General features: G+C 38.0%; 1 non-coding gene across 1 annotated transcript; it reads left to right on the top strand.

The window, feature by feature from the left end:
- The first annotated feature begins 4,803 nt into the window (after window positions 1–4,803).
- Window positions 4,804–4,876, top strand: TRNAE-UUC (transfer RNA glutamic acid (anticodon UUC)). Its single transcript has one exon. It is a non-coding gene; the product is annotated as a tRNA-Glu (tRNA).
- Window positions 4,877–9,807: the final 4,931 nt, after the last annotated feature.

The raw sequence follows: 9,807 nt of genomic DNA, 5'->3' as shown, positions 1-9,807 counted from the left end.
AGAATTAAAATTTGTAAGGCTGGTTGAAAAGTGATGGAGGAAAAATGGTTCTCAGGGATTAAAAGGCTGCTGTGTTTTTTCCTACAGCTGATCCTGAGGAAGTAAAGGTTTGGAGCTTGGAGATTTCAAGAGAAGCATTAATTATGTTGGGAATTAAGTTCCAGTTAGTACTTGCTGCGAGGTTGAGGTTGATGACATGGGGGTTGTTGAAATACCAATGTGGATCATTAAGGGGAAAGCCTCCCGGGGATGTGTTGAAGGGAATGACAACTGGGTGTCCATCCTGGTGGTCAGGTGGCAGATGAGCGGAGAGTGTGTAGGGATAGTTTGAAAAAACTGAGTAAACTTAACAAGGGAGTTTGCCCTTCCTGTGATGAGAATGCAAAAGAGGGAAAGGACAGAACAAAGGTGGGCAAAATCATTGTAAGGTGTTAGATAAGGGGGTACTTGGGTCAGAGGCTGATGGAAAAGAAGAAATAGTAGGACAAAGAGAAAACAAAGAAGGAAAAGCACAGAGATTAAGTAGAGAAATCCTAGAGGATCTTGTTCTTGGGTCTTGGGTAGAAACTGACCCCTTTGTCATGCCTGATCTGTGGGTCTTGGGAAAGCATTCTACCCCATGCTGTTGTCTGTCTAAGGGCTCTTGAAAGAGCCTCAGTTTAAGGTCTTCTGTTAGAAGGATTTCTATCCAGAGTAAGGCTTGTATTTTTTTAAATTATGAAACATGAACCCAAGGTTGTATTCCTTGTAGTTTTGCAGCAGTATTGGTAATTAGGAGAACAAAGGTGGTCCCTTCCACCTGGATTCAGAATCAATCTTTCAGGGCTATCTTTTCCAGACGACTAGGTCTCCAACCTGAAAGTCATGTAAGGGCTGCAGTGGGATGTCTAGGGGAAAGACAGAACTGACCTGAATGTATCGAATAACTATGAATGTATTTAATAAGACCTTGGCAGTTTTAAATACAGTTGACCCTTGAACAATGCAGGGGTTAGGGGCACCAAACCTTTGCAAAGTCAAAAATCCCCATATAACTTTACAGTTGGCTCTTCATATCACCAGTTCACATATACAGATTCAACCAGCCTTAGACCGTGTAGTACTGTAGTAGGTATTTACTGAAAAATCTGTTTCATGTATGAGTGGACCCTCGCAGTTCAAACCTTTGTTGTTCAAGGGTCAACTATATATTGGATTGAATCAGATTAGAGTCTCCCAAGGTCCAGGATGGGTAAGGGATCTTCCTCGGCCTGCTGTAATTATTTCACAAATACCCGATGGAAAAGAACAAATTATCAGAGCTAAAGGCAACACTTAGAGCCAAGGCAATATGAGTTCCTCAGGGAATTTGGTTAGTTTGACTAGTTGGCTTATCCTATTTTTCCAGAGAATTGAGAATGATAAGGAAAGTGCAATTTTTGTGAAAGTGGAATTACTTGTTTAATATCCTGAATAACCTTTCCAGTGAATTGAGTGCCTCTATTGCTAGAGAGGAACAAGGAGACTGTCCAAATGGTGATCTTGGCTACAGTGGTGGCAGTAGCCTGTTTGCAGGGGAAAACTTCTAGCCACCCTGAAAATATGCAGACTATGGTTTAGAACATATTCTAAGCCATGAAACTTTGAGAATTAAATACAATCCATTTACCAACAGAGAAACCTGCTAGAGGGAGCTGGCTTCCATCCTTGCCCCTCCTTTACATGTTTACCAAGACTGTTTCTGGTGGATGGCGCAAGTCGAGATTACCTGCTCAATATGAGGGCTGATGCAGTCTCATCACGATTTCTGCCGGAGACCTTTAAGATTTCCTTTGCCATGCCGCGTAATCTTACAGAGGCTGTGGGCTAAAGTTCAGGTGAGAGATGGAAAGAGACCAAGTTGGTGTCTCCAAAGCTCATTTGAATGGATAAAAATCCATCCAGTTTCCAGGTAGCCTTTTCAGCTTCAGGTGCTAGCAGTTGTTATGCCTTAAATTCCCTAAATAGAGTTTCTGTCTCCAAAGGAGGTTGAGCAAAGGGAATTATGTTGAGGAAAAGTTTTCTTGGGAAGCAGTTCCTTAGCATATTGTCAGCCAAGGAGTTTTCCTTAGCTTCAGGAGTATGCCTGTTAGTCCGTGGTTCGATTTTGATAATTTTTCTTAGAAAGCCTGGAAATTACACATTTTTATTGTGCCCTTGTCATCAAAGTTTGAGGGCCTCTGAATGTTTATATCTTTTGACTGATCCTATTACAGAATTACTTTTGTAGAAGATCTCATTTTGGTCTATATCTCAAAGTAGGTAAAGAGTGAGAATAGGAAATAAAGACTTGATCCCAACTCATCAGTATAAGAATTTTACATAAAGGATGAATTTTATGGAGAAATAATATTGATTTTCTGAACAGGGGTCATCAGATCATCCTGGGTACAAATGTTCAGAAGAAATTTGCATGATCTCATTGCTTAAATTTATGTCAGGTAGCCTGGAACAAGTACAGATCATAAAAAGACTGTAAAAAGAGGTGAACCCCATTCTAGCCTATTTGACATTATAGTGGCCCAAGATCCCTTCAGGCTAAGGGCTCCAGAAGCATTTAAAATGCATTTCAAGAATTCATGTTGATTTTGCAGGCTGATACCAAAAGAACTTCTTGGGTTAGACTTCCTTCCAAAATGGCTCTAAGTGCTTATAATTACATTTCAAACATCTGCTGCAACAATCAGCTAGTTTTTGCAACACATGGATTGACAGACACCATCCTTACTGACAATAGTTCTGATTCAACCTCAGTTTGAGTGGTGAGAATTTGTAGTCCGGGAGCCTTATCTGAGCTGTCACCATTTTGTCTTATCAACCCCAAGCAAATGGCCATCCCCGGATGTTACAGACTATGAAAACTGCCTTAAATAAGAATGTTGGAAGAACTGGAGTACAATATTAGTCAGATTTCTTTTGTCTCCAGAGTTTAAGATTTTCATTTTCAACAACTGGAATTGAATTTTCTAAATTAATTATTGTGGAGAGGGAAGGAGGTGGTGACGATTCAAGTCAAGACCTGCTGTGACGGTCCTCGTCTAAAGCAGAGGTCAGCTCACCATCTAGTTTTATGGTGCCCACAAGCTAAGACGGGTTTTGCATTTTTAAATCGATGGGAAAAAAAAGAATAACATTTCATGACACATGAAAATTACATGAAATTCCAATTTCAGTGTCCATAGATAAAGTTTAAGTGGAACAGTGTTCTTTAATCTATGTATTATTTATCATTAATTTTTATCATTACTATTAATAGTATTTATCATTACTATTATTTATCATTACTACTATTATTTATCATCACTATAGTAGTTGTAACAGAGACTACAGAGCTGGCACAGACTGAAATATTTACCATCTGGCCCTTACAGAAAAAGTTTGCTGACCTCTGCTCTAGAGTGCTGAAGAGAAAGAAAAACTCGCTTTGGAAGTCAGCCCTAATATTTTTACCTATTTTTGCCCAAAGGGCAAAATTTTGCTGAAGACTTTGTAAAGGACTAGACTACATATTTATCTTTAAAAGACATAAACTGGCAAAAAGATGGCCCTGACTCAATGATTGACTGATAAAATAGTCTTCCATTATGACTTGATGACAACAGAATCCTTAGAAGCACCATCTGGCATGGAATTTTTAGCTCTGTCTCCTAAAAGCTGAGTAGAGACACAAAGAATAGAAAATAATCATTCTCTTGATTCCTGCAATAGCTGAAGAGGAGTCAGCTGGAATTTCCATACTTATTAGTAAAACTCAGAGCAACCTCATAAAAAGTTGTGCCACCAGTGGTAAAGGATTCTGTTAGCTCAGTGGTGGAGCCAGGGGTGGAGGATAGAGTGTTGCTGGGTGTGGTAGGTAGGACAGGTGATTATGTGCTTTTAGTGGTTTTTTTTTTCCTTTGGTGTTTAAATGGGTGTTCAGCCCCTCTGGTGTTCCAGAAGGCAATTTAAGAAGGGTTAATTTAAAATAGTAGATCTTGTTTTTGATAACCTTCCAACCTTCAAATAAGGATCTTCAGATAAGGATCTTCAGACCTTATTTGTCACTAAGTGATCTCATTAACTTAGTAGAATAAAAATTCAGTGATCATTTGGATTTATCACCAGTCACTTATTATTACATTATTAGTTTTTGAAATGCCTGATGCTTCAGTAAACAAAGGATATTGCAGCCATCAAGCCTTCAGCCACTGCAGTCCCCTTATGGTGCACCCTAAGGGGAATTCAGGACAGTGGAAAAACAGGATACTGGCCCTCGATAGTTAAGATATATATCAAAGGAACAATTTCAATGAGCCCAGACTGTTGCATCTTCCCATATATAGAAAAGCACTAAAATAGTTAACTTGAGGTGTCTTTTATGATTAGCAGTACTCTTTTAATGTTTGACTGCAATTTGTTTGTTTTCCCAGCAAAAACTCCTATATATCCTGGCTCCCCCCTTACCTCTTTGGAATAGTCCCTCAGAGCTATCTGAGAGGCTGCCTTCCCAGTCTATAGTTCTCAGTAATGCCCTAAATAAAACATGGTTCTCAACTTTTAGGTTGTGCATTGACTTTTCAGTAGCCACTACTTTCTCTTGTTGCTCTGCTGTCAACACCTTTTCTTATTCCTTCTCCACTGCTGCCTCTTCCTCTCCCAACATTTAAAAGTTGACTTTCTTTAGGACAGATGTCTGCTAATCCCTATTCTTTTCTCACTCTGACTTTTCTATTTAGGAAATCTCATCCTCATCCATTCCTCAAATAAAATTTATAGGCTCTGACTGAAAAAAAAATTAGTGGGAATTCCCTGGTGGTCCAGTGGTTAGGACTCCACACTTTCACTGCTGAGGGCACAGGTTCAATCCCTGGTCAGGGAACCAAGATCCCACAAGCTGCTCGGTGTGGCCAAAAATTAAAAAAAATTAGTCTCCAGCCTTTGCTGAAAACTCCAGATTATAATAGTGCACATTCAACAGCACCACTTGAATGATTAAAACAAGCCTCAGTCTCAACATGTCTCAACAGCACTCGTGATGCTCCCAGGAGAACCACTCTTCCTCCAGGGTTTCTTGTCTTGGTGAATGGCATCCTCATGCACTCAGGCAAAGCAAAATCTGGGAGGCATCTTTGACATCCCCCCTCTCCCTTATGTCCCCAACCAAACAACCACAAAAATGAGTCTTGTGGTTTCTTAAATACGATGTCAATCATATATACCCACTTTTCTTCATCTCCATTCCCACCATCCTGGCTTAAGCTACCGGAATAATCTCTCATATCTGGCTATAGACACCTAATTATTTCCCAGAATCTATTCTTTGACAGTCCCCCATTCTCCAAGGTGTAGGAGCCAAAAGAAGCATATAAAACTCCAACATATATAGTGTCTTCCCTCTGTTTTAAACCCTTCAATGGTTTCCAACTGTTATTAAGGTGAAAAACAACATTCTCAATGAACAAAGCCACAGCCCCTGCCAGATCTTTCCTTACCTATCTAACAAGTCTCATTGGATGGCTCTCTTCCCTTCAATTTGAGTCCCTGCCAGATTGGTCTTCTATATTTTTCCAAATGTTCCATTTTCTTTCCAGCTGCAGGAGCCTTCAACAGGCAGGTCTCTGTCCTCTGAGTTGAGCTAAAATACTACTTAACTGTCCTTCAGAGATAGAAAGCCTTTGAGCCTCAGAAGGGTGCTGGTCTTCAGAGCCTTCATCCCTTTGTACCCAGGAATCTCCTTTGTTCCTATGCAGATTTACTCACCTTTCCCCAGTGACCTGATCTACATTTGAAGGGTTATTAAAGAGAGCCCTTTTGACCAACACATTACAAAAGAAAAAGGCCTCCCTTAGGGCAATGGGTACCTGCTGGCTTTATAGATTTTACACATACATAATCATAATTTTTACACTTACAAAATTAAGAGGATTCCTTCAAGAGACTCTTCCTGGAACAAATAGGACATACTCTGATGATTTGCTGTCTACTGATGTCAAAAATATTGAAAAGTATATTTACAATTTTTGCTTTCAATCTTTAAAATCATTTTGCCTTTTTATTAAAGAGTAAATACCTGTAGAGATTTTTAAAAAATCAAATAATGAAAAAAAGTACACAATGAAATGTAAGTCTCCTCACCACCAATCCCTCTCAGAGGTAAGGTATGCATTATTAACTGTTTCTTTATATCCTTCTAAAATATTCCATGTATACATAGTACAAATACACATACGCGCATATACACACTATTTATAGAAATGGGGATCAGTGATATCTCTCTTTTCACTTAACTGGGAGATAATCACAGATCAGCACACAGAGAACTTCTTATTTTCCCTCAAGTCTTCACTTGAGGTGAAGGGTCTCCCATTTGTAGTTTACTATAATGTATTGAACCCACTGTTTTATTCAACTTGCTAATAGACGTGTTATTTCCAGTTTTTTGCCATTACAAAAAGAAATGTACCAAAAAAGTTGTATCACTAAGTTAGAGCATGATGATTATAGCTAATAATAATGTATCATATACTTGAATATGGCTAAGAGAATAAATCTTTAACATTCTTGCCACAAAGAAGAAATGGTAACTACATGATGATTAGGCAGAAGTAGTCACTAATTACTATGGTAATAATCATTTTGCAATTTATAAATTTATCAAATCAACATGTTGACCCCTTAAACTTATACAATGTTATGTGTCAATTATATCTCAATAAGCTGGGAGGAAAGAGGCAAAAAAAAAAAAGTTGTATCAATTTGTATTGCCTTCAACCATGTAGGAAAATGTTGACGTCTCTACACCTGGAAGTCACCCAATATTATCAATTTTATTTTTTTCATTTTGATGGGTGAAAATTAGTATTTCAATTTTTGTTGGTGGGTTGGTTTGTTTGCTTGCATTTCTTTAATTTTTTGTGAGGCTGAACATCCTTCCTTGTTGTACACCTTTTATTTTTCTTTCTGTGAGCTAGCTATGCATATATTTCACCTGTTTTTCTTAAGTAGTTGAAGGTTTTCTTACTGATTTGTAAATTTTTTAATATAATAACTTATTCCTCTACCATTTATGTTGCAAAGTTTTTAGCAACTTGACTTTTGATTTTTTTTTAATGGTATTTATTCAGGAAGAATTTATAAGTTTATGAGCTAAAATTGATCAATTCAAGCTTTGTGTCTTGATGTGATATATATGTGTACACACACATATACACCTATATGATTTATATATATGCATATAAATATAATTTTTTAAACATTTTAGATTATATTTTTGTATTTAAACCTTTGATCTCTGCTACAGAAGAGAGGAATTTGGTGATAAGCGGTAATAATACCTGGTAATTTTAAAATAGTAATTATCCTTTGCTGAAGGAATTTAAGGACCTTTACAATAGTAATTAAATGAGTGTGTATTTGTCCTCCCCATCTGACAACAAATACCTTGAAGGTTTTTCCGAAGGTTTTTCCAAAGGTTCTTTTGCCCAATGCACCAAGCCAAACACTGAGAGGCCAAGGTTTGAAGCAGAGCAAGGTTTTATTCACGAGGCAACCAAAGGAGGAGACAGCGAATGCATCCCAAATCTACCTCCACAAACACAAGGGTCTTGGGGGTATTTATGGGATAAAGCTGAGGTGTGGGGAAGAGGGGAAAGGTGATTAGAGTTAAGAAAAGACAGAACTTATCATCATTCTGCACAGGCACAACTAAGTCACCTGCTTCCCCAGGGACTGCACGTTTGGAAAATGGCGGCCTTAGTACGTTCTGAGGGTGGAGTTTTGGATCCACTGATGTCAAAATGTCACAGAGTAGATACTCATGCATGCCCAATTGGAGGGTCCTAAGGAGTCTCAACAAGCTTGGGAGCTTTTACTGGACACAGCTGACTCCAAGTTTCTGAAAAAAACAACTTAGGCAATCATCTCATTGTTTAGGCTACTTGATGCTTGGAAAATATGCAAGTTTTTGTAAAAACAGTTAAAGTGAGCTTGATCAGTGAAGGCAACTTATTGTTTATTAAGCAAGTTATAATTTAATGGCTCTAACTGATGATTACTCTCAGTTTCATAGGTAGTGACTAAGCCTATTTTATTTATTTAATTTGTCCTTAGCATTCAGAAGAGTGCTTTGCACACAGTAGGCTCAGTGATAATATTCATTCATTTATTTGATAAAAGCAATAAATTTTAAAAAAATACTTAATTTCAAAATTATAATGCAGGTACATTATAATAATGTAAAATAAAAACATAAAGAAAAATATAAAGACCTTAAAATGCACGTGTAAGCCTACCATCCTAGAGATAACTATGATTAACATTTTGTGACTTTTCCTTCCTATCATTTTGTCTATGTAGTATACAGTCAGAACTCCATAACCACGGTTTCCACATCCACAGATTCAACCAAGAGTGGATCAAAATTATTAGAAAAAAAATTCCAGAAAGTTCCAAAAGGCAAAGCTTGAATTTGCCAAGTACTGACAAACTTTTTTCATATGATTTACATTGTATTTACAAGTATGTACATAGCATTCACACTGTACTAGGTGTTATAAGTAATCTAGAGATGATTTAAAGTATACAGAAGGATATGGGCAGGTTATATACAAACATTATACTGTTTCACATAAGGAACTTGAGCACCTGCAGATTTGGGTATGGGGTGAGGGTACTAGAACCAATGGAACCAATTGCCCTCAGATACGGAGGGAGGATTGTACTATTAGGGTTAAAGATAGCATAGTGGACAGGGTTTTTCCTACCATCAGGAATGTACTTGGAGAGCTCAGCTGATCTTAACACCTGTTCCAGGGGATGTATTTTCAATCCAGGCCGGTCAGAGGACTTCTTTGCCTCCACCCCTTCTTCAGGGATGTGTGATGCAGGGAAGGCCAATCACATCCCTCATTGGGAATGCTGCAAGGGGCAATTATTGTTTTTGTTTTGTTGTTGTTTTTATTTTTTTGCTGGGATTTTACAATGTGAGGATGATGTAAAGGTGAAGCTGCAGTGGCTCTCCAATTACAGAGTAATTCTTGGTGGAGAACAAAGCCAACAAAGTGCTAAGAGATGGAGAGAGAAACCTGGGGACATCGTTTCAGCTTCTGGACCCAGCTATGCCTGAAGCAACTTTCTATCTACATAAACGAATATATTTCTTTTTGTGTATAAACTAGTTGGAATTGTGTTTCTGTCACTTTCACCTGAAATGGTTTTGACTAATATAGGAATAATTTTGATAGAATTGCATGGTGTTTTGGTGAAGGATCCATGAATGCCTGACTCTCGACTTCCTCCTTTCAGAGTTCTGCTGCAAGGAGCAGAGGAGGGGCATGAATACACACACAAAAAAAGGATATAAAAGCAGAAAATATTCTTAGCCAACTGTGTAATGAGTAACCCTGAGAAGCTCAAGTAAGGTGAGACACAGCACTGGATAGAATCTCCCTCTCCCCTTAAGACTCTTTATATCCTGCATTATTAGTTGCCAGAGAGGCTGTTTTTATTACATATTCCCATTGGAAGGGACTGAGTTTTATATAATGAAGATTAGAGAAGTTAAGTGAATTTAGAATTTAATATACAGAGCTTTTATAGCCAAACAGGCTTCATATAGATGAGTAAGTTTCCTGATGGTGAAAGACTTTGGAGTCTTTGGATGGAGAACATGGGCTTGCTTTCTCCTAAACTTTCTGTTATGATTACCTCAATTCTCCATTTTGTCTTCCTAGTAGAAGCATTGTCTAAGAATGTTCATGGCACTTATTTTGGAGGCATTTAGAGATCTAGAGAGGAAAGGAGCTGATATAT

Source organism: Lipotes vexillifer, unplaced genomic scaffold, assembly GCF_000442215.2.
Source record: "Lipotes vexillifer unplaced genomic scaffold, Lipotes_vexillifer_v1.1 scaffold179, whole genome shotgun sequence".
In the NCBI taxonomy this organism is placed as follows: domain Eukaryota; kingdom Metazoa; phylum Chordata; class Mammalia; order Artiodactyla; family Lipotidae; genus Lipotes; species Lipotes vexillifer.
The sequence above is the reverse complement of the archived record's forward strand: the minus strand, read 5'-3'. Positions and strand labels throughout refer to the sequence as shown.